Source organism: Canis lupus, assembly GCF_048164855.1.
Source record: "Canis lupus baileyi chromosome 4 unlocalized genomic scaffold, mCanLup2.hap1 SUPER_4_unloc_1, whole genome shotgun sequence".
Taxonomy (NCBI): domain Eukaryota; kingdom Metazoa; phylum Chordata; class Mammalia; order Carnivora; family Canidae; genus Canis; species Canis lupus.
In genome coordinates, this window is record NW_027326406.1 from 455,795 (window position 1) to 476,833 (window position 21,039).

A 21,039-nucleotide genomic window follows, 5' to 3' on the forward strand; every position below is an offset into this window, starting at 1 on the left:
ACCTTCGGCCCGGGCCCGCCTGCACCTTCTCTCCGAAGGACATGCCCTCCGTCCCCCGCGGACCACCGTCCCTTCGGCCCTCAGCCCCGGGGTCCACGCTCCGCGTGCCCAGGACACCAACCAGATGGCCCGACCGCCGGGGGCCTCAGGCCCCCCGTTGGCGCCGGGCTCCGCGCTCCGTGACCCCGCGACAAGCAAGACCACGGCGACGCGGGGGCGGCCGGCACCCAGGCCCAAAGAGCCGCTCGGGACACAGCAAGACACACCACAGACACTCGCTCCGCGCCTGGGCCAGGGCGCCGCGCACGCACGCAGGCACACGGCCCCGCGGCGGTTCGGCTGATGGGCAGGAATGGGAGCGGAACGGCATCCCTGACACCGTGGCTGCGGGGCCTGCGGCTGCCAGGGCTCCTGACGCAGCTCCAGGGCCTGCGCCCCTCCGGCGGGGTGGCTGCCTCGCCCCCACAGGCCGTGTGGCCCAGCTCCGAGTGCCTGTGTCCTCCTTCCGTCTGTCTGTGTGTGTGTGTGTCGTGGGCACCTGTGTCTGTGTCCCTGCCTGTGCGACGATGGGGTCCGGCGGCGCGGGCGGCCCCGGCTTGGCTTTGAGCCAGGCGGGCTGAAGGACAGGAGAGGCCAGGGGCCGGCCGGCGCCGGCCCCGGCCCGCGGCACACCCCCCCAACCCCCGCAGCCCCCAGCCCCCAGCGAGCGGCCCGATGTGGGGCGGCGTGCCATCCGGGGAGCCGAGCGGCGGCGACGAGCCCGACAGGCCGGGGACGGGAGCGCGCCCGGGCTCCCGCGACAGACTCGGCTCCGGGGTGCGGGACGCGTCTTGGCCCCCACCCCCCGGCCCGGGCAGGCGCCCTCCGCCACCCCGGGCGCGGCGCGGGAGGCGGTCAGTCCATCAGTCGGGCCGGCAGGCGAGCATGCAGGCAGGCAGGCAGGCGTTCAGGCGGGCCGCACAGGGCGGGCGGAGGAGGGCTGAGGAGCGGCGGGCGCCTGGCCTGGAGAGAGGCGCAGAGCAGGCTCTTGGGGCGCCCAGCGGCAGCCGCGGACGTCTACGGCCATACCACCCTGAACGCGCCCGATCTCGTCTGATCTCGGAAGCTAAGCAGGGTCGGGCCTGGTTAGTACTTGGATGGGAGACCGCCTGGGAATACCGGGTGCTGTAGGCTTTTTTTTCTTCGGCCTTCCTGTCCGTCCCTTTGCCGCCAACACCCCCCTCGCCCAACGCGGCGGCGGCGGCGGCGGCGGCGGCGGCGGCGGTGCCCTCCGGACCACCCCTGCCATGGCCCCCGCCCCGCCGGGACCACCGCAGGGCGCCGCGGGGCACCGAGGGCGCCCGCTGCACGGGCAGGACGCCACTACATACACCACACACCTCCTCTTCCTCCCAGCCCTTCAACGACGCCCACCCGCATCCTAGCCGGCCGCGCGTCCCAGGGGGCCGAGGGGGCCGAGGGGGCCCGAAGCGGCCCAGGGAGGGGACGGGGCGACAGCCGGAACCTCGGGGCTGGGGCGCGGGGGGGCGGTGCGGTCGCTGGGGGGAGACGGGTGGGGGCTGGATCCCGTCCTCGCAGGCCTGCGAGGCCCTCCGTGGGGCCGAGGGGGGGGTGGTTGGGGGCCGGGGGCCGGGGGCCGGGCCTGCCTGCGGGCCCTCCTCGCCCCGCCCCAGGCCCCGCCCCCAGGCCCGCCCCCAGCCCCTAGCAATTCCCTGGCACCGCCCCCAGCGACCAAGCCACCCAGCCACCCGCAACACCCCCCCCACCTTCGGCCCGGGCCCGCCTGCACCTTCTCTCCGAAGGACATGCCCTCCGTCCCCCGCGGACCACCGTCCCTTCGGCCCTCAGCCCCGGGGTCCACGCTCCGCGTGCCCAGGACACCAACCAGATGGCCCGACCGCCGGGGGCCTCAGGCCCCCCGTTGGCGCCGGGCTCCCCGCTCCGTGACCCCGCGACAGCCAAGACCACGGCGACGCGGGGGCGGCCGGCACCCAGGCCCAAAGAGCCGCTCGGGACACAGCAAGACACACCACAGACACTCGCTCCGCGCCTGGGCCAGGGCGCCGCGCACGCACGCAGGCACACGGCCCCGCGGCGGTTCGGCTGATGGGCAGGAATGGGAGCGGAACGGCATCCCTGACACCGTGGCTGCGGGGCCTGCGGCTGCCAGGGCTCCTGACGCAGCTCCAGGGCCTGCGCCCCTCCGGCGGGGTGGCTGCCTCGCCCCCACAGGCCGTGTGGCCCAGCTCCGAGTGCCTGTGTCCTCCTTCCGTCTGTCTGTGTGTGTGTGTGTCGTGGGCACCTGTGTCTGTGTCCCTGCCTGTGCGACGATGGGGTCCGGCGGCGCGGGCGGCCCCGGCTTGGCTTTGAGCCAGGCGGGCTGAAGGACAGGAGAGGCCAGGGGCCGGCCGGCGCCGGCCCCGGCCCGCGGCACACCCCCCCACCCCCCCGCAGCCCCCAGCCCCCAGCGAGCGGCCCGATGTGGGGCGGCGTGCCATCCGGGGAGCCGAGCGGCGGCGACGAGCCCGACAGGCCGGGGACGGGAGCGCGCCCGGGCTCCCGCGACAGACTCGGCTCCGGGGTGCGGGACGCGTCTTGGCCCCCACCCCCCGGCCCGGGCAGGCGCCCTCCGCCACCCCGGGCGCGGCGCGGGAGGCGGTCAGTCCATCAGTCGGGCCGGCAGGCGAGCATGCAGGCAGGCAGGCAGGCGTTCAGGCGGGCCGCACAGGGCGGGCCGAGGAGGGCTGAGGAGCGGCGGGCGCCTGGCCTGGAGAGAGGCGCAGAGCAGGCTCTTGGGGCGCCCAGCGGCAGCCGCGGACGTCTACGGCCATACCACCCTGAACGCGCCCGATCTCGTCTGATCTCGGAAGCTAAGCAGGGTCGGGCCTGGTTAGTACTTGGATGGGAGACCGCCTGGGAATACCGGGTGCTGTAGGCTTTTTTTTCTTCGGCCTTCCTGTCCGTCCCTTTGCCGCCAACACCCCCCTCGCCCAACGCGGCGGCGGCGGCGGCGGCGGCGGCGGCGGCGGCGGCGGTGCCCTCCGGACCACCCCTGCCATGGCCCCCGCCCCGCCGGGACCACCGCAGGGCGCCGCGGGGCACCGAGGGCGCCCGCTGCACGGGCAGGACGCCACTACATACACCACACACCTCCTCTTCCTCCCAGCCCTTCAACGACGCCCACCCGCATCCTAGCCGGCCGCGCGTCCCAGGGGGCCGAGGGGGCCGAGGGGGCCCGAAGCGGCCCAGGGAGGGGACGGGGCGACAGCCGGAACCTCGGGGCTGGGGCGCCGGGGGGCGGTGCGTTCGCTGGGGGGAGACGGGTGGGGGCTGGATCCCGTCCTCTCAGGCCTGCGAGGCCCTCCGTGGGGCCGAGGGGGGGGTGGTTGGGGGCCGGGGGCCGGGGGCCGGGCCTGCCTGCGGGCCCTCCTCGCCCCGCCCCAGGCCCCGCCCCCAGGCCCCGCCCCCAGGCCCGCCCCCAGGTCCGCCCCCAGCCCCTAGCAATTCCCTGGCACCGCCCCCAGCGACCAAGCCACCCAGCCACCCGCAACACCCCCCCCACCTTCGGCCCGGGCCCGCCTGCACCTTCTCTCCGAAGGACATGCCCTCCGTCCCCCGCGGACCACCGTCCCTTCGGCCCTCAGCCCCGGGGTCCACGCTCCGCGTGCCCAGGACACCAACCAGATGGCCCGACCGCCGGGGGCCTCAGGCCCCCCGTTGGCGCCGGGCTCCGCGCTCCGTGACCCCGCGACAGCCAAGACCACGGCGACGCGGGGGCGGCCGGCACCCAGGCCCAAAGAGCCGCTCGGGACACAGCAAGACACACCACAGACACTCGCTCCGCGCCTGGGCCAGGGCGCCGCGCACGCACGCAGGCACACGGCCCCGCGGCGGTTCGGCTGATGGGCAGGAATGGGAGCGGAACGGCATCCCTGACACCGTGGCTGCGGGGCCTGCGGCTGCCAGGGCTCCTGACGCAGCTCCAGGGCCTGCGCCCCTCCGGCGGGGTGGCTGCCTCGCCCCCACAGGCCGTGTGGCCCAGCTCCGAGTGCCTGTGTCCTCCTTCCGTCTGTCTGTGTGTGTGTGTGTCGTGGGCACCTGTGTCTGTGTCCCTGCCTGTGCGACGATGGGGTCCGGCGGCGCGGGCGGCCCCGGCTTGGCTTTGAGCCAGGCGGGCTGAAGGACAGGAGAGGCCAGGGGCCGGCCGGCGCCGGCCCCGGCCCGCGGCACACCCCCCCACCCCCCCGCAGCCCCCAGCCCCCAGCGAGCGGCCCGATGTGGGGCGGCGTGCCATCCGGGGAGCCGAGCGGCGGCGACGAGCCCGACAGGCCGGGGACGGGAGCGCGCCCGGGCTCCCGCGACAGACTCGGCTCCGGGGTGCGGGACGCGTCTTGGCCCCCACCCCCCGGCCCGGGCAGGCGCCCTCCGCCACCCCGGGCGCGGCGCGGGAGGCGGTCAGTCCATCAGTCGGGCCGGCAGGCGAGCATGCAGGCAGGCAGGCAGGCAGGCGTTCAGGCGGGCCGCACAGGGCGGGCGGAGGAGGGCTGAGGAGCGGCGGGCGCCTGGCCTGGAGAGAGGCGCAGAGCAGGCTCTTGGGGCGCCCAGCGGCAGCCGCGGACGTCTACGGCCATACCACCCTGAACGCGCCCGATCTCGTCTGATCTCGGAAGCTAAGCAGGGTCGGGCCTGGTTAGTACTTGGATGGGAGACCGCCTGGGAATACCGGGTGCTGTAGGCTTTTTTTTCTTCGGCCTTCCTGTCCGTCCCTTTGCCGCCAACACCCCCCTCGCCCAACGCGGCGGCGGCGGCGGCGGCGGCGGCGGCGGCGGTGCCCTCCGGACCACCCCTGCCATGGCCCCCGCCCCGCCGGGACCACCGCAGGGCGCCGCGGGGCACCGAGGGCGCCCGCTGCACGGGCAGGACGCCACTACATACACCACACACCTCCTCTTCCTCCCAGCCCTTCAACGACGCCCACCCGCATCCTAGCCGGCCGCGCGTCCCAGGGGGCCGAGGGGGCCGAGGGGGCCCGAAGCGGCCCAGGGAGGGGACGGGGCGACAGCCGGAACCTCGGGGCTGGGGCGCGGGGGGGCGGTGCGGTCGCTGGGGGGAGACGGGTGGGGGCTGGATCCCGTCCTCGCAGGCCTGCGAGGCCCTCCGTGGGGCCGAGGGGGGGGTGGTTGGGGGCCGGGGGCCGGGGGCCGGGCCTGCCTGCGGGCCCTCCTCGCCCCGCCCCAGGCCCCGCCCCCAGGCCCGCCCCCAGCCCCTAGCAATTCCCTGGCACCGCCCCCAGCGACCAAGCCACCCAGCCACCCGCAACACCCCCCCCACCTTCGGCCCGGGCCCGCCTGCACCTTCTCTCCGAAGGACATGCCCTCCGTCCCCCGCGGACCACCGTCCCTTCGGCCCTCAGCCCCGGGGTCCACGCTCCGCGTGCCCAGGACACCAACCAGATGGCCCGACCGCCGGGGGCCTCAGGCCCCCCGTTGGCGCCGGGCTCCCCGCTCCGTGACCCCGCGACAGCCAAGACCACGGCGACGCGGGGGCGGCCGGCACCCAGGCCCAAAGAGCCGCTCGGGACACAGCAAGACACACCACAGACACTCGCTCCGCGCCTGGGCCAGGGCGCCGCGCACGCACGCAGGCACACGGCCCCGCGGCGGTTCGGCTGATGGGCAGGAATGGGAGCGGAACGGCATCCCTGACACCGTGGCTGCGGGGCCTGCGGCTGCCAGGGCTCCTGACGCAGCTCCAGGGCCTGCGCCCCTCCGGCGGGGTGGCTGCCTCGCCCCCACAGGCCGTGTGGCCCAGCTCCGAGTGCCTGTGTCCTCCTTCCGTCTGTCTGTGTGTGTGTGTGTCGTGGGCACCTGTGTCTGTGTCCCTGCCTGTGCGACGATGGGGTCCGGCGGCGCGGGCGGCCCCGGCTTGGCTTTGAGCCAGGCGGGCTGAAGGACAGGAGAGGCCAGGGGCCGGCCGGCGCCGGCCCCGGCCCGCGGCACACCCCCCCACCCCCCCGCAGCCCCCAGCCCCCAGCGAGCGGCCCGATGTGGGGCGGCGTGCCATCCGGGGAGCCGAGCGGCGGCGACGAGCCCGACAGGCCGGGGACGGGAGCGCGCCCGGGCTCCCGCGACAGACTCGGCTCCGGGGTGCGGGACGCGTCTTGGCCCCCACCCCCCGGCCCGGGCAGGCGCCCTCCGCCACCCCGGGCGCGGCGCGGGAGGCGGTCAGTCCATCAGTCGGGCCGGCAGGCGAGCATGCAGGCAGGCAGGCAGGCGTTCAGGCGGGCCGCACAGGGCGGGCCGAGGAGGGCTGAGGAGCGGCGGGCGCCTGGCCTGGAGAGAGGCGCAGAGCAGGCTCTTGGGGCGCCCAGCGGCAGCCGCGGACGTCTACGGCCATACCACCCTGAACGCGCCCGATCTCGTCTGATCTCGGAAGCTAAGCAGGGTCGGGCCTGGTTAGTACTTGGATGGGAGACCGCCTGGGAATACCGGGTGCTGTAGGCTTTTTTTTCTTCGGCCTTCCTGTCCGTCCCTTTGCCGCCAACACCCCCCTCGCCCAACGCGGCGGCGGCGGCGGCGGCGGCGGCGGCGGCGGCGGCGGTGCCCTCCGGACCACCCCTGCCATGGCCCCCGCCCCGCCGGGACCACCGCAGGGCGCCGCGGGGCACCGAGGGCGCCCGCTGCACGGGCAGGACGCCACTACATACACCACACACCTCCTCTTCCTCCCAGCCCTTCAACGACGCCCACCCGCATCCTAGCCGGCCGCGCGTCCCAGGGGGCCGAGGGGGCCGAGGGGGCCCGAAGCGGCCCAGGGAGGGGACGGGGCGACAGCCGGAACCTCGGGGCTGGGGCGCCGGGGGGCGGTGCGTTCGCTGGGGGGAGACGGGTGGGGGCTGGATCCCGTCCTCTCAGGCCTGCGAGGCCCTCCGTGGGGCCGAGGGGGGGGTGGTTGGGGGCCGGGGGCCGGGGGCCGGGCCTGCCTGCGGGCCCTCCTCGCCCCGCCCCAGGCCCCGCCCCCAGGCCCCGCCCCCAGGCCCGCCCCCAGGCCCGCCCCCAGCCCCTAGCAATTCCCTGGCACCGCCCCCAGCGACCAAGCCACCCAGCCACCCGCAACACCCCCCCCACCTTCGGCCCGGGCCCGCCTGCACCTTCTCTCCGAAGGACATGCCCTCCGTCCCCCGCGGACCACCGTCCCTTCGGCCCTCAGCCCCGGGGTCCACGCTCCGCGTGCCCAGGACACCAACCAGATGGCCCGACCGCCGGGGGCCTCAGGCCCCCCGTTGGCGCCGGGCTCCGCGCTCCGTGACCCCGCGACAGCCAAGACCACGGCGACGCGGGGGCGGCCGGCACCCAGGCCCAAAGAGCCGCTCGGGACACAGCAAGACACACCACAGACACTCGCTCCGCGCCTGGGCCAGGGCGCCGCGCACGCACGCAGGCACACGGCCCCGCGGCGGTTCGGCTGATGGGCAGGAATGGGAGCGGAACGGCATCCCTGACACCGTGGCTGCGGGGCCTGCGGCTGCCAGGGCTCCTGACGCAGCTCCAGGGCCTGCGCCCCTCCGGCGGGGTGGCTGCCTCGCCCCCACAGGCCGTGTGGCCCAGCTCCGAGTGCCTGTGTCCTCCTTCCGTCTGTCTGTGTGTGTGTGTGTCGTGGGCACCTGTGTCTGTGTCCCTGCCTGTGCGACGATGGGGTCCGGCGGCGCGGGCGGCCCCGGCTTGGCTTTGAGCCAGGCGGGCTGAAGGACAGGAGAGGCCAGGGGCCGGCCGGCGCCGGCCCCGGCCCGCGGCACACCCCCCCAACCCCCGCAGCCCCCAGCCCCCAGCGAGCGGCCCGATGTGGGGCGGCGTGCCATCCGGGGAGCCGAGCGGCGGCGACGAGCCCGACAGGCCGGGGACGGGAGCGCGCCCGGGCTCCCGCGACAGACTCGGCTCCGGGGTGCGGGACGCGTCTTGGCCCCCACCCCCCGGCCCGGGCAGGCGCCCTCCGCCACCCCGGGCGCGGCGCGGGAGGCGGTCAGTCCATCAGTCGGGCCGGCAGGCGAGCATGCAGGCAGGCAGGCAGGCGTTCAGGCGGGCCGCACAGGGCGGGCGGAGGAGGGCTGAGGAGCGGCGGGCGCCTGGCCTGGAGAGAGGCGCAGAGCAGGCTCTTGGGGCGCCCAGCGGCAGCCGCGGACGTCTACGGCCATACCACCCTGAACGCGCCCGATCTCGTCTGATCTCGGAAGCTAAGCAGGGTCGGGCCTGGTTAGTACTTGGATGGGAGACCGCCTGGGAATACCGGGTGCTGTAGGCTTTTTTTTCTTCGGCCTTCCTGTCCGTCCCTTTGCCGCCAACACCCCCCTCGCCCAACGCGGCGGCGGCGGCGGCGGCGGCGGCGGCGGCGGTGCCCTCCGGACCACCCCTGCCATGGCCCCCGCCCCGCCGGGACCACCGCAGGGCGCCGCGGGGCACCGAGGGCGCCCGCTGCACGGGCAGGACGCCACTACATACACCACACACCTCCTCTTCCTCCCAGCCCTTCAACGACGCCCACCCGCATCCTAGCCGGCCGCGCGTCCCAGGGGGCCGAGGGGGCCGAGGGGGCCCGAAGCGGCCCAGGGAGGGGACGGGGCGACAGCCGGAACCTCGGGGCTGGGGCGCGGGGGGGCGGTGCGGTCGCTGGGGGGAGACGGGTGGGGGCTGGATCCCGTCCTCGCAGGCCTGCGAGGCCCTCCGTGGGGCCGAGGGGGGGGTGGTTGGGGGCCGGGGGCCGGGGGCCGGGCCTGCCTGCGGGCCCTCCTCGCCCCGCCCCAGGCCCCGCCCCCAGGCCCGCCCCCAGGCCCTAGCAATTCCCTGGCACCGCCCCCAGCGACCAAGCCACCCAGCCACCCGCAACACCCCCCCCACCTTCGGCCCGGGCCCGCCTGCACCTTCTCTCCGAAGGACATGCCCTCCGTCCCCCGCGGACCACCGTCCCTTCGGCCCTCAGCCCCGGGGTCCACGCTCCGCGTGCCCAGGACACCAACCAGATGGCCCGACCGCCGGGGGCCTCAGGCCCCCCGTTGGCGCCGGGCTCCGCGCTCCGTGACCCCGCGACAGCCAAGACCACGGCGACGCGGGGGCGGCCGGCACCCAGGCCCAAAGAGCCGCTCGGGACACAGCAAGACACACCACAGACACTCGCTCCGCGCCTGGGCCAGGGCGCCGCGCACGCACGCAGGCACACGGCCCCGCGGCGGTTCGGCTGATGGGCAGGAATGGGAGCGGAACGGCATCCCTGACACCGTGGCTGCGGGGCCTGCGGCTGCCAGGGCTCCTGACGCAGCTCCAGGGCCTGCGCCCCTCCGGCGGGGTGGCTGCCTCGCCCCCACAGGCCGTGTGGCCCAGCTCCGAGTGCCTGTGTCCTCCTTCCGTCTGTCTGTGTGTGTGTGTGTCGTGGGCACCTGTGTCTGTGTCCCTGCCTGTGCGACGATGGGGTCCGGCGGCGCGGGCGGCCCCGGCTTGGCTTTGAGCCAGGCGGGCTGAAGGACAGGAGAGGCCAGGGGCCGGCCGGCGCCGGCCCCGGCCCGCGGCACACCCCCCCACCCCCCCGCAGCCCCCAGCCCCCAGCGAGCGGCCCGATGTGGGGCGGCGTGCCATCCGGGGAGCCGAGCGGCGGCGACGAGCCCGACAGGCCGGGGACGGGAGCGCGCCCGGGCTCCCGCGACAGACTCGGCTCCGGGGTGCGGGACGCGTCTTGGCCCCCACCCCCCGGCCCGGGCAGGCGCCCTCCGCCACCCCGGGCGCGGCGCGGGAGGCGGTCAGTCCATCAGTCGGGCCGGCAGGCGAGCATGCAGGCAGGCAGGCAGGCAGGCGTTCAGGCGGGCCGCACAGGGCGGGCGGAGGAGGGCTGAGGAGCGGCGGGCGCCTGGCCTGGAGAGAGGCGCAGAGCAGGCTCTTGGGGCGCCCAGCGGCAGCCGCGGACGTCTACGGCCATACCACCCTGAACGCGCCCGATCTCGTCTGATCTCGGAAGCTAAGCAGGGTCGGGCCTGGTTAGTACTTGGATGGGAGACCGCCTGGGAATACCGGGTGCTGTAGGCTTTTTTTTCTTCGGCCTTCCTGTCCGTCCCTTTGCCGCCAACACCCCCCTCGCCCAACGCGGCGGCGGCGGCGGCGGCGGCGGCGGCGGCGGTGCCCTCCGGACCACCCCTGCCATGGCCCCCGCCCCGCCGGGACCACCGCAGGGCGCCGCGGGGCACCGAGGGCGCCCGCTGCACGGGCAGGACGCCACTACATACACCACACACCTCCTCTTCCTCCCAGCCCTTCAACGACGCCCACCCGCATCCTAGCCGGCCGCGCGTCCCAGGGGGCCGAGGGGGCCGAGGGGGCCCGAAGCGGCCCAGGGAGGGGACGGGGCGACAGCCGGAACCTCGGGGCTGGGGCGCGGGGGGGCGGTGCGGTCGCTGGGGGGAGACGGGTGGGGGCTGGATCCCGTCCTCGCAGGCCTGCGAGGCCCTCCGTGGGGCTGAGGGGGGGGTGGTTGGGGGCCGGGGGCCTGGGGCCGGGCCTGCCTGCGGGCCCTCCTCGCCCCGCCCCAGGCCCCGCCCCCAGGCCCGCCCCCAGCCCCTAGCAATTCCCTGGCACCGCCCCCAGCGACCAAGCCACCCAGCCACCCGCAACACCCCCCCCACCTTCGGCCCGGGCCCGCCTGCACCTTCTCTCCGAAGGACATGCCCTCCGTCCCCCGCGGACCACCGTCCCTTCGGCCCTCAGCCCCGGGGTCCACGCTCCGCGTGCCCAGGACACCAACCAGATGGCCCGACCGCCGGGGGCCTCAGGCCCCCCGTTGGCGCCGGGCTCCGCGCTCCGTGACCCCGCGACAGCCAAGACCACGGCGACGCGGGGGCGGCCGGCACCCAGGCCCAAAGAGCCGCTCGGGACACAGCAAGACACACCACAGACACTCGCTCCGCGCCTGGGCCAGGGCGCCGCGCACGCACGCAGGCACACGGCCCCGCGGCGGTTCGGCTGATGGGCAGGAATGGGAGCGGAACGGCATCCCTGACACCGTGGCTGCGGGGCCTGCGGCTGCCAGGGCTCCTGACGCAGCTCCAGGGCCTGCGCCCCTCCGGCGGGGTGGCTGCCTCGCCCCCACAGGCCGTGTGGCCCAGCTCCGAGTGCCTGTGTCCTCCTTCCGTCTGTGTGTGTGTGTGTGTGTCGTGGGCACCTGTGTCTGTGTCCCTGCCTGTGCGACGATGGGGTACGGCGGCGCGGGCGGCCCCGGCTTGGCTTTGAGCCAGGCGGGCTGAAGGACAGGAGAGGCCAGGGGCCGGCCGGCGCCGGCCCCGGCCCGCGGCACACCCCCCCACCCCCCCGCAGCCCCCAGCCCCCAGCGAGCGGCCCGATGTGGGGCGGCGTGCCATCCGGGGAGCCGAGCGGCGGCGACGAGCCCGACAGGCCGGGGACGGGAGCGCGCCCGGGCTACCGCGACAGACTCGGCTCCGGGGTGCGGGACGCGTCTTGGCCCCCACCCCCCGGCCCGGGCAGGCGCCCTCCGCCACCCCGGGCGCGGCGCGGGAGGCGGTCAGTCCATCAGTCGGGCCGGCAGGCGAGCATGCAGGCAGGCAGGCAGGCGTTCAGGCGGGCCGCACAGGGCGGGCGGAGGAGGGCTGAGGAGCGGCGGGCGCCTGGCCTGGAGAGAGGCGCAGAGCAGGCTCTTGGGGCGCCCAGCGGCAGCCGCGGACGTCTACGGCCATACCACCCTGAACGCGCCCGATCTCATCTGATCTCGGAAGCTAAGCAGGGTTGGGCCTGGTTAGTACTTGGATGGGAGACCGCCTGGGAATACCGGGTGCTGTAGGCTTTTTTTTCTTCGGCCTTCCTGTCCGTCCCTTTGCCGCCAACACCCCCCTCGCCCAACGCGGCGGCGGCGGCGGCGGCGGCGGCGGCGGTGCCCTCCGGACCACCCCTGCCATGGCCCCCGCCCCGCCGGGACCACCGCAGGGCGCCGCGGGGCATCGAGGGCGCCCGCTGCACGGGCAGGACGCCACTACATACACCACACACCTCCTCTTCCTCCCAGCCCTTCAACGACGCCCACCCGCATCCTAGCCGGCCGCGCGTCCCAGGGGGCCGAGGGGGCCGAGGGGGCCCGAAGCGGCCCAGGGAGGGGACGGGGCGACAGCCGGAACCTCGGGGCTGGGGCGCGGGGGGGCGGTGCGGTCGCTGGGGGGAGACGGGTGGGGGCTGGATCCCGTCCTCGCAGGCCTGCGAGGCCCTCCGTGGGGCCGAGGGGGGGGTGGTTGGGGGCCGGGGGCCGGGGGCCGGGCCTGCCTGCGGGCCCTCCTCGCCCCGCCCCAGGCCCCGCCCCCAGGCCCCGCCCCCAGGCCCCGCCCCCAGGCCCGCCCCCAGGCCCGCCCCCAGCCCCTAGCAATTCCCTGGCACCGCCCCCAGCGACCAAGCCACCCAGCCACCCGCAACACCCCCCCCACCTTCGGCCCGGGCCCGCCTGCACCTTCTCTCCGAAGGACATGCCCTCCGTCCCCCGCGGACCACCGTCCCTTCGGCCCTCAGCCCCGGGGTCCACGCTCCGCGTGCCCAGGACACCAACCAGATGGCCCGACCGCCGGGGGCCTCAGGCCCCCCGTTGGCGCCGGGCTCCGCGCTCCGTGACCCCGCGACAGCCAAGACCACGGCGACGCGGGGGCGGCCGGCACCCAGGCCCAAAGAGCCGCTCGGGACACAGCAAGACACACCACAGACACTCGCTCCGCGCCTGGGCCAGGGCGCCGCGCACGCACGCAGGCACACGGCCCCGCGGCGGTTCGGCTGATGGGCAGGAATGGGAGCGGAACGGCATCCCTGACACCGTGGCTGCGGGGCCTGCGGCTGCCAGGGCTCCTGACGCAGCTCCAGGGCCTGCGCCCCTCCGGCGGGGTGGCTGCCTCGCCCCCACAGGCCGTGTGGCCCAGCTCCGAGTGCCTGTGTCCTCCTTCCGTCTGTCTGTGTGTGTGTGTGTCGTGGGCACCTGTGTCTGTGTCCCTGCCTGTGCGACGATGGGGTCCGGCGGCGCGGGCGGCCCCGGCTTGGCTTTGAGCCAGGCGGGCTGAAGGACAGGAGAGGCCAGGGGCCGGCCGGCGCCGGCCCCGGCCCGCGGCACACCCCCCCAACCCCCGCAGCCCCCAGCCCCCAGCGAGCGGCCCGATGTGGGGCGGCGTGCCATCCGGGGAGCCGAGCGGCGGCGACGAGCCCGACAGGCCGGGGACGGGAGCGCGCCCGGGCTACCGCGACAGACTCGGCTCCGGGGTGCGGGACGCGTCTTGGCCCCCACCCCCCGGCCCGGGCAGGCGCCCTCCGCCACCCCGGGCGCGGCGCGGGAGGCGGTCAGTCCATCAGTCGGGCCGGCAGGCGAGCATGCAGGCAGGCAGGCAGGCGTTCAGGCGGGCCGCACAGGGCGGGCGGAGGAGGGCTGAGGAGCGGCGGGCGCCTGGCCTGGAGAGAGGCGCAGAGCAGGCTCTTGGGGCGCCCAGCGGCAGCCGCGGACGTCTACGGCCATACCACCCTGAACGCGCCCGATCTCGTCTGATCTCGGAAGCTAAGCAGGGTCGGGCCTGGTTAGTACTTGGATGGGAGACCGCCTGGGAATACCGGGTGCTGTAGGCTTTTTTTTCTTCGGCCTTCCTGTCCGTCCCTTTGCCGCCAACACCCCCCTCGCCCAACGCGGCGGCGGCGGCGGCGGCGGCGGCGGCGGCGGTGCCCTCCGGACCACCCCTGCCATGGCCCCCGCCCCGCCGGGACCACCGCAGGGCGCCGCGGGGCACCGAGGGCGCCCGCTGCACGGGCAGGACGCCACTACATACACCACACACCTCCTCTTCCTCCCAGCCCTTCAACGACGCCCACCCGCATCCTAGCCGGCCGCGCGTCCCAGGGGGCCGAGGGGGCCGAGGGGGCCCGAAGCGGCCCAGGGAGGGGACGGGGCGACAGCCGGAACCTCGGGGCTGGGGCGCGGGGGGGCGGTGCGGTCGCTGGGGGGAGACGGGTGGGGGCTGGATCCCGTCCTCGCAGGCCTGCGAGGCCCTCCGTGGGGCCGAGGGGGGGGTGGTTGGGGGCCGGGGGCCGGGGGCCGGGCCTGCCTGCGGGCCCTCCTCGCCCCGCCCCAGGCCCCGCCCCCAGGCCCCGCCCCCAGGCCCCGCCCCCAGGCCCGCCCCCAGCCCCTAGCAATTCCCTGGCACCGCCCCCAGCGACCAAGCCACCCAGCCACCCGCAACACCCCCCCCACCTTCGGCCCGGGCCCGCCTGCACCTTCTCTCCGAAGGACATGCCCTCCGTCCCCCGCGGACCACCGTCCCTTCGGCCCTCAGCCCCGGGGTCCACGCTCCGCGTGCCCAGGACACCAACCAGATGGCCCGACCGCCGGGGGCCTCAGGCCCCCCGTTGGCGCCGGGCTCCGCGCTCCGTGACCCCGCGACAGCCAAGACCACGGCGACGCGGGGGCGGCCGGCACCCAGGCCCAAAGAGCCGCTCGGGACACAGCAAGACACACCACAGACACTCGCTCCGCGCCTGGGCCAGGGCGCCGCGCACGCACGCAGGCACACGGCCCCGCGGCGGTTCGGCTGATGGGCAGGAATGGGAGCGGAACGGCATCCCTGACACCGTGGCTGCGGGGCCTGCGGCTGCCAGGGCTCCTGACGCAGCTCCAGGGCCTGCGCCCCTCCGGCGGGGTGGCTGCCTCGCCCCCACAGGCCGTGTGGCCCAGCTCCGAGTGCCTGTGTCCTCCTTCCGTCTGTCTGTGTGTGTGTGTGTCGTGGGCACCTGTGTCTGTGTCCCTGCCTGTGCGACGATGGGGTCCGGCGGCGCGGGCGGCCCCGGCTTGGCTTTGAGCCAGGCGGGCTGAAGGACAGGAGAGGCCAGGGGCCGGCCGGCGCCGGCCCCGGCCCGCGGCACACCCCCCCAACCCCCGCAGCCCCCAGCCCCCAGCGAGCGGCCCGATGTGGGGCGGCGTGCCATCCGGGGAGCCGAGCGGCGGCGACGAGCCCGACAGGCCGGGGACGGGAGCGCGCCCGGGCTACCGCGACAGACTCGGCTCCGGGGTGCGGGACGCGTCTTGGCCCCCACCCCCCGGCCCGGGCAGGCGCCCTCCGCCACCCCGGGCGCGGCGCGGGAGGCGGTCAGTCCATCAGTCGGGCCGGCAGGCGAGCATGCAGGCAGGCAGGCAGGCGTTCAGGCGGGCCGCACAGGGCGGGCGGAGGAGGGCTGAGGAGCGGCGGGCGCCTGGCCTGGAGAGAGGCGCAGAGCAGGCTCTTGGGGCGCCCAGCGGCAGCCGCGGACGTCTACGGCCATACCACCCTGAACGCGCCCGATCTCGTCTGATCTCGGAAGCTAAGCAGGGTCGGGCCTGGTTAGTACTTGGATGGGAGACCGCCTGGGAATACCGGGTGCTGTAGGCTTTTTTTTCTTCGGCCTTCCTGTCCGTCCCTTTGCCGCCAACACCCCCCTCGCCCAACGCGGCGGCGGCGGCGGCGGCGGCGGCGGCGGCGGTGCCCTCCGGACCACCCCTGCCATGGCCCCCGCCCCGCCGGGACCACCGCAGGGCGCCGCGGGGCACCGAGGGCGCCCGCTGCACGGGCAGGACGCCACTACATACACCACACACCTCCTCTTCCTCCCAGCCCTTCAACGACGCCCACCCGCATCCTAGCCGGCCGCGCGTCCCAGGGGGCCGAGGGGGCCGAGGGGGCCCGAAGCGGCCCAGGGAGGGGACGGGGCGACAGCCGGAACCTCGGGGCTGGGGCGCGGGGGGGCGGTGCGGTCGCTGGGGGGAGACGGGTGGGGGCTGGATCCCGTCCTCGCAGGCCTGCGAGGCCCTCCGTGGGGCCGAGGGGGGGGTGGTTGGGGGCCGGGGGCCGGGGGCCGGGCCTGCCTGCGGGCCCTCCTCGCCCCGCCCCAGGCCCCGCCCCCAGGCCCCGCCCCCAGGCCCCGCCCCCAGGCCCGCCCCCAGCCCCTAGCAATTCCCTGGCACCGCCCCCAGCGACCAAGCCACCCAGCCACCCGCAACACCCCCCCCACCTTCGGCCCGGGCCCGCCTGCACCTTCTCTCCGAAGGACATGCCCTCCGTCCCCCGCGGACCACCGTCCCTTCGGCCCTCAGCCCCGGGGTCCACGCTCCGCGTGCCCAGGACACCAACCAGATGGCCCGACCGCCGGGGGCCTCAGGCCCCCCGTTGGCGCCGGGCTCCGCGCTCCGTGACCCCGCGACAGCCAAGACCACGGCGACGCGGGGGCGGCCGGCACCCAGGCCCAAAGAGCCGCTCGGGACACAGCAAGACACACCACAGACACTCGCTCCGCGCCTGGGCCAGGGCGCCGCGCACGCACGCAGGCACACGGCCCCGCGGCGGTTCGGCTGATGGGCAGGAATGGGAGCGGAACGGCATCCCTGACACCGTGGCTGCGGGGCCTGCGGCTGCCAGGGCTCCTGACGCAGCTCCAGGGCCTGCGCCCCTCCGGCGGGGTGGCTGCCTCGCCCCCACAGGCCGTGTGGCCCAGCTCCGAGTGCCTGTGTCCTCCTTCCGTCTGTCTGTGTGTGTGTGTGTCGTGGGCACCTGTGTCTGTGTCCCTGCCTGTGCGACGATGGGGTCCGGCGGCGCGGGCGGCCCCGGCTTGGCTTTGAGCCAGGCGGGCTGAAGGACAGGAGAGGCCAGGGGCCGGCCGGCGCCGGCCCCGGCCCGCGGCACACCCCCCCACCCCCCCGCAGCCCCCAGCCCCCAGCGAGCGGCCCGATGTGGGGCGGCGTGCCATCCGGGGAGCCGAGCGGCGGCGACGAGCCCGACAGGCCGGGGACGGGAGCGCGCCCGGGCTCCCGCGACAGACTCGGCTCCGGGGTGCGGGACGCGTCTTGGCCCCCACCCCCCGGCCCGGGCAGGCGCCCTCCGCCACCCCGGGCGCGGCGCGGGAGGCGGTCAGTCCATCAGTCGGGCCGGCAGGCGAGCATGCAGGCAGGCAGGCAGGCAGGCGTTCAGGCGGGCCGCACAGGGCGGGCGGAGGAGGGCTGAGGAGCGGCGGGCGCCTGGCCTGGAGAGAGGCGCAGAGCAGGCTCTTGGGGCGCCCAGCGGCAGCCGCGGACGTCTACGGCCATACCACCCTGAACGCGCCCGATCTCGTCTGATCTCGGAAGCTAAGCAGGGTCGGGCCTGGTTAGTACTTGGATGGGAGACCGCCTGGGAATACCGGGTGCTGTAGGCTTTTTTTTCTTCGGCCTTCCTGTCCGTCCCTTTGCCGCCAACACCCCCCTCGCCCAACGCGGCGGCGGCGGCGGCGGCGGCGGCGGCGGCGGTGCCCTCCGGACCACCCCTGCCATGGCCCCCGCCCCGCCGGGACCACCGCAGGGCGCCGCGGGGCACCGAGGGCGCCCGCTGCACGGGCAGGACGCCACTACATACACCACACACCTCCTCTTCCTCCCAGCCCTTCAACGACGCCCACCCGCATCCTAGCCGGCCGCGCGTCCCAGGGGGCCGAGGGGGCCGAGGGGGCCCGAAGCGGCCCAGGGAGGGGACGGGGCGACAGCCGGAACCTCGGGGCTGGGGCGCGGGGGGGCGGTGCGGTCGCTGGGGGGAGACGGGTGGGGGCTGGATCCCGTCCTCGCAGGCCTGCGAGGCCCTCCGTGGGGCCGAGGGGGGGGTGGTTGGGGGCCGGGGGCCGGGGGCCGGGCCTGCCTGCGGGCCCTCCTCGCCCCGCCCCAGGCCCCGCCCCCAGGCCCCGCCCCCAGGCCCGCCCCCAGCCCCTAGCAATTCCCTGGCACCGCCCCCAGCGACCAAGCCACCCAGCCACCCGCAACACCCCCCCCACCTTCGGCCCGGGCCCGCCTGCACCTTCTCTCCGAAGGACATGCCCTCCGTCCCCCGCGGACCACCGTCCCTTCGGCCCTCAGCCCCGGGGTCCACGCTCCGCGTGCCCAGGACACCAACCAGATGGCCCGACCGCCGGGGGCCTCAGGCCCCCCGTTGGCGCCGGGCTCCGCGCTCCGTGACCCCGCGACAGCCAAGACCACGGCGACGCGGGGGCGGCCGGCACCCAGGCCCAAAGAGCCGCTCGGGACACAGCAAGACACACCACAGACACTCGCTCCGCGCCTGGGCCAGGGCGCCGCGCACGCACGCAGGCACACGGCCCCGCGGCGGTTCGGCTGATGGGCAGGAATGGGAGCGGAACGGCATCCCTGACACCGTGGCTGCGGGGCCTGCGGCTGCCAGGGCTCCTGACGCAGCTCCAGGGCCTGCGCCCCTCCGGCGGGGTGGCTGCCTCGCCCCCACAGGCCGTGTGGCCCAGCTCCGAGTGCCTGTGTCCTCCTTCCGTCTGTCTGTGTGTGTGTGTGTCGTGGGCACCTGTGTCTGTGTCCCTGCCTGTGCGACGATGGGGTCCGGCGGCGCGGGCGGCCCCGGCTTGGCTTTGAGCCAGGCGGGCTGAAGGACAGGAGAGGCCAGGGGCCGGCCGGCGCCGGCCCCGGCCCGCGGCACACCCCCCCACCCCCCCGCAGCCCCCAGCCCCCAGCGAGCGGCCCGATGTGGGGCGGCGTGCCATCCGGGGAGCCGAGCGGCGGCGACGAGCCCGACAGGCCGGGGACGGGAGCGCGCCCGGGCTCCCGCGACAGACTCGGCTCCGGGGTGCGGGACGCGTCTTGGCCCCCACCCCCCGGCCCGGGCAGGCGCCCTCCGCCACCCCGGGCGCGGCGCGGGAGGCGGTCAGTCCATCAGTCGGGCCGGCAGGCGAGCATGCAGGCAGGCAGGCAGGCAGGCGTTCAGGCGGGCCGCACAGGGCGGGCGGAGGAGGGCTGAGGAGCGGCGGGCGCCTGGCCTGGAGAGAGGCGCAGAGCAGGCTCTTGGGGCGCCCAGCGGCAGCCGCGGACGTCTACGGCCATACCACCCTGAACGCGCCCGATCTCGTCTGATCTCGGAAGCTAAGCAGGGTCGGGCCTGGTTAGTACTTGGATGGGAGACCGCCTGGGAATACCGGGTGCTGTAGGCTTTTTTTTCTTCGGCCTTCCTGTCCGTCCCTTTGCCGCCAACACCCCCCTCGCCCAACGCGGCGGCGGCGGCGGCGGCGGCGGCGGCGGCGGCGGCGGTGCCCTCCGGACCACCCCTGCCATGGCCCCCGCCCCGCCGGGACCACCGCAGGGCGCCGCGGGGCACCGAGGGCGCCCGCTGCACGGGCAGGACGCCACTACATACACCACACACCTCCTCTTCCTCCCAGCCCTTCAACGACGCCCACCCGCATCCTAGCCGGCCGCGCGTCCCAGGGGGCCGAGGGGGCCGAGGGGGCCCGAAGCGGCCCAGGGAGGGGACGGGGCGACAGCCGGAACCTCGGGGCTGGGGCGCGGGGGGGCGGTGCGGTCGCTGGGGGGAGACGGGTGGGGGCTGGATCCCGTCCTCGCAGGCCTGCGAGGCCCTCCGTGGGGCCGAGTGGGGGGTGGTTGGGGGCCGGGGGCCGGGGGCCGGGCCTGCCTGCGGGCCCTCCTCGCCCCGCCCCAGGCCCCGCCCCCAGGCCCCGCCCCCAGGCCCCGCCCCCAGGCCCGCCCCCAGCCCCTAGCAATTCCCTGGCACCGCCCCCAGCGACCAAGCCACCCAGCCACCCGCAACACCCCCCCCACCTTCGGCCCGGGCCCGCCTGCACCTTCTCTCCGAAGGACATGCCCTCCGTCCCCCGCGGACCACCGTCCCTTCGGCCCTCAGCCCCGGGGTCCACGCTCCGCGTGCCCAGGACACCAACCAGATGGCCCGACCGCCGGGGGCCTCAGGCCCCCCGTTGGCGCCGGGCTCCGCGCTCCGTGACCCCGCGACAGCCAAGACCACGGCGACGCGGGGGCGGCCGGCACCCAGGCCCAAAGAGCCGCTCGGGACACAGCAAGACACACCACAGACACTCGCTCCGCGCCTGGGCCAGGGCGCCGCGCACGCACGCAGGCACACGGCCCCGCGGCGGTTCGGCTGATGGGCAGGAATGGGAGCGGAACGGCATCCCTGACACCGTGGCTGCGGGGCCTGCGGCTGCCAGGGCTCCTGACGCAGCTCCAGGGCCTGCGCCCCTCCGGCGGGGTGGCTGCCTCGCCCCCACAGGCCGTGTGGCCCAGCTCCGAGTGCCTGTGTCCTCCTTCCGTCTGTGTGTGTGTGTGTGTGTCGTGGGCACCTGTGTCTGTGTCCCTGCCTGTGCGACGATGGGGTCCGGCGGCGCGGGCGGCCCCGGCTTGGCTTTGAGCCAGGCGGGCTGAAGGACAGGAGAGGCCAGGGGCCGGCCGGCGCCGGCCCCGGCCCGCGGCACACCCCCCCACCCCCCCGCAGCCCCCAGCCCCCAGCGAGCGGCCCGATGTGGGGCGGCGTGCCATCCGGGGAGCCGAGCGGCGGCGACGAGCCCGACAGGCCGGGGACGGGAGCGCGCCCGGGCTCCCGCGACAGACTCGGCTCCGGGGTGCGGGACGCGTCTTGGCCCCCACCCCCCGGCCCGGGCAGGCGCCCTCCGCCACCCCGGGCGCGGCGCGGGAGGCGGTCAGTCCATCAGTCGGGCCGGCAGGCGAGCATGCAGGCAGGCAGGCAGGCAGGCGTTCAGGCGGGCCGCACAGGGCGGGCGGAGGAGGGCTGAGGAGCGGCGGGCGCCTGGCCTGGAGAGAGGCGCAGAGCAGGCTCTTGGGGCGCCCAGCGGCAGCCGCGGACGTCTACGGCCATACCACCCTGAACGCGCCCGATCTCGTCTGATCTCGGAAGCTAAGCAGGGTCGGGCCTGGTTAGTACTTGGATGGGAGACCGCCTGGGAATACCGGGTGCTGTAGGCTTTTTTTTCTTCGGCCTTCCTGTCCGTCCCTTTGCCGCCAACACCCCCCTCGCCCAACGCGGCGGCGGCGGCGGCGGCGGCGGCGGCGGCGGCGGTGCCCTCCGGACCACCCCTGCCATGGCCCCCGCCCCGCCGGGACCACCGCAGGGCGCCGCGGGGCACCGAGGGCGCCCGCTGCACGGGCAGGACGCCACTACATACACCACACACCTCCTCTTCCTCCCAGCCCTTCAACGACGCC

General features: G+C 76.5%; 12 non-coding genes across 12 annotated transcripts; all 12 read left to right on the forward strand.

Annotated features, from left to right (window-relative positions):
• Nucleotides 1–1,054: 1,054 nt before the first annotated feature.
• On the forward strand, nucleotides 1,055–1,173 carry LOC140629319 (5S ribosomal RNA). Its single transcript, XR_012027155.1, has one exon. It is a non-coding gene; the product is annotated as a 5S ribosomal RNA (ribosomal RNA).
• A 1,646-nt stretch (nucleotides 1,174–2,819) lies between these two features.
• On the forward strand, nucleotides 2,820–2,938 carry LOC140629320 (5S ribosomal RNA). Its single transcript, XR_012027156.1, has one exon. It is a non-coding gene; the product is annotated as a 5S ribosomal RNA (ribosomal RNA).
• A 1,681-nt stretch (nucleotides 2,939–4,619) lies between these two features.
• Nucleotides 4,620–4,738, forward strand: LOC140629321 (5S ribosomal RNA). Its single transcript, XR_012027157.1, has one exon. It is a non-coding gene; the product is annotated as a 5S ribosomal RNA (ribosomal RNA).
• Nucleotides 4,739–6,384: 1,646 nt separating this feature from the next.
• On the forward strand, nucleotides 6,385–6,503 carry LOC140629322 (5S ribosomal RNA). The gene has a single exon (XR_012027158.1). It is a non-coding gene; the product is annotated as a 5S ribosomal RNA (ribosomal RNA).
• A 1,676-nt stretch (nucleotides 6,504–8,179) lies between these two features.
• Nucleotides 8,180–8,298, forward strand: LOC140629324 (5S ribosomal RNA). Its single transcript, XR_012027160.1, has one exon. It is a non-coding gene; the product is annotated as a 5S ribosomal RNA (ribosomal RNA).
• Nucleotides 8,299–9,948: 1,650 nt separating this feature from the next.
• LOC140629325 (5S ribosomal RNA) lies at nucleotides 9,949–10,067 on the forward strand. Its single transcript, XR_012027161.1, has one exon. It is a non-coding gene; the product is annotated as a 5S ribosomal RNA (ribosomal RNA).
• A 1,646-nt stretch (nucleotides 10,068–11,713) lies between these two features.
• LOC140629227 (5S ribosomal RNA) lies at nucleotides 11,714–11,832 on the forward strand. Its single transcript, XR_012027062.1, has one exon. It is a non-coding gene; the product is annotated as a 5S ribosomal RNA (ribosomal RNA).
• A 1,680-nt stretch (nucleotides 11,833–13,512) lies between these two features.
• LOC140629326 (5S ribosomal RNA) lies at nucleotides 13,513–13,631 on the forward strand. The gene has a single exon (XR_012027162.1). It is a non-coding gene; the product is annotated as a 5S ribosomal RNA (ribosomal RNA).
• A 1,671-nt stretch (nucleotides 13,632–15,302) lies between these two features.
• LOC140629327 (5S ribosomal RNA) lies at nucleotides 15,303–15,421 on the forward strand. Its single transcript, XR_012027163.1, has one exon. It is a non-coding gene; the product is annotated as a 5S ribosomal RNA (ribosomal RNA).
• A 1,676-nt stretch (nucleotides 15,422–17,097) lies between these two features.
• LOC140629328 (5S ribosomal RNA) lies at nucleotides 17,098–17,216 on the forward strand. Its single transcript, XR_012027164.1, has one exon. It is a non-coding gene; the product is annotated as a 5S ribosomal RNA (ribosomal RNA).
• A 1,663-nt stretch (nucleotides 17,217–18,879) lies between these two features.
• Nucleotides 18,880–18,998, forward strand: LOC140629329 (5S ribosomal RNA). The gene has a single exon (XR_012027165.1). It is a non-coding gene; the product is annotated as a 5S ribosomal RNA (ribosomal RNA).
• A 1,682-nt stretch (nucleotides 18,999–20,680) lies between these two features.
• LOC140629330 (5S ribosomal RNA) lies at nucleotides 20,681–20,799 on the forward strand. The gene has a single exon (XR_012027166.1). It is a non-coding gene; the product is annotated as a 5S ribosomal RNA (ribosomal RNA).
• Nucleotides 20,800–21,039: the final 240 nt, after the last annotated feature.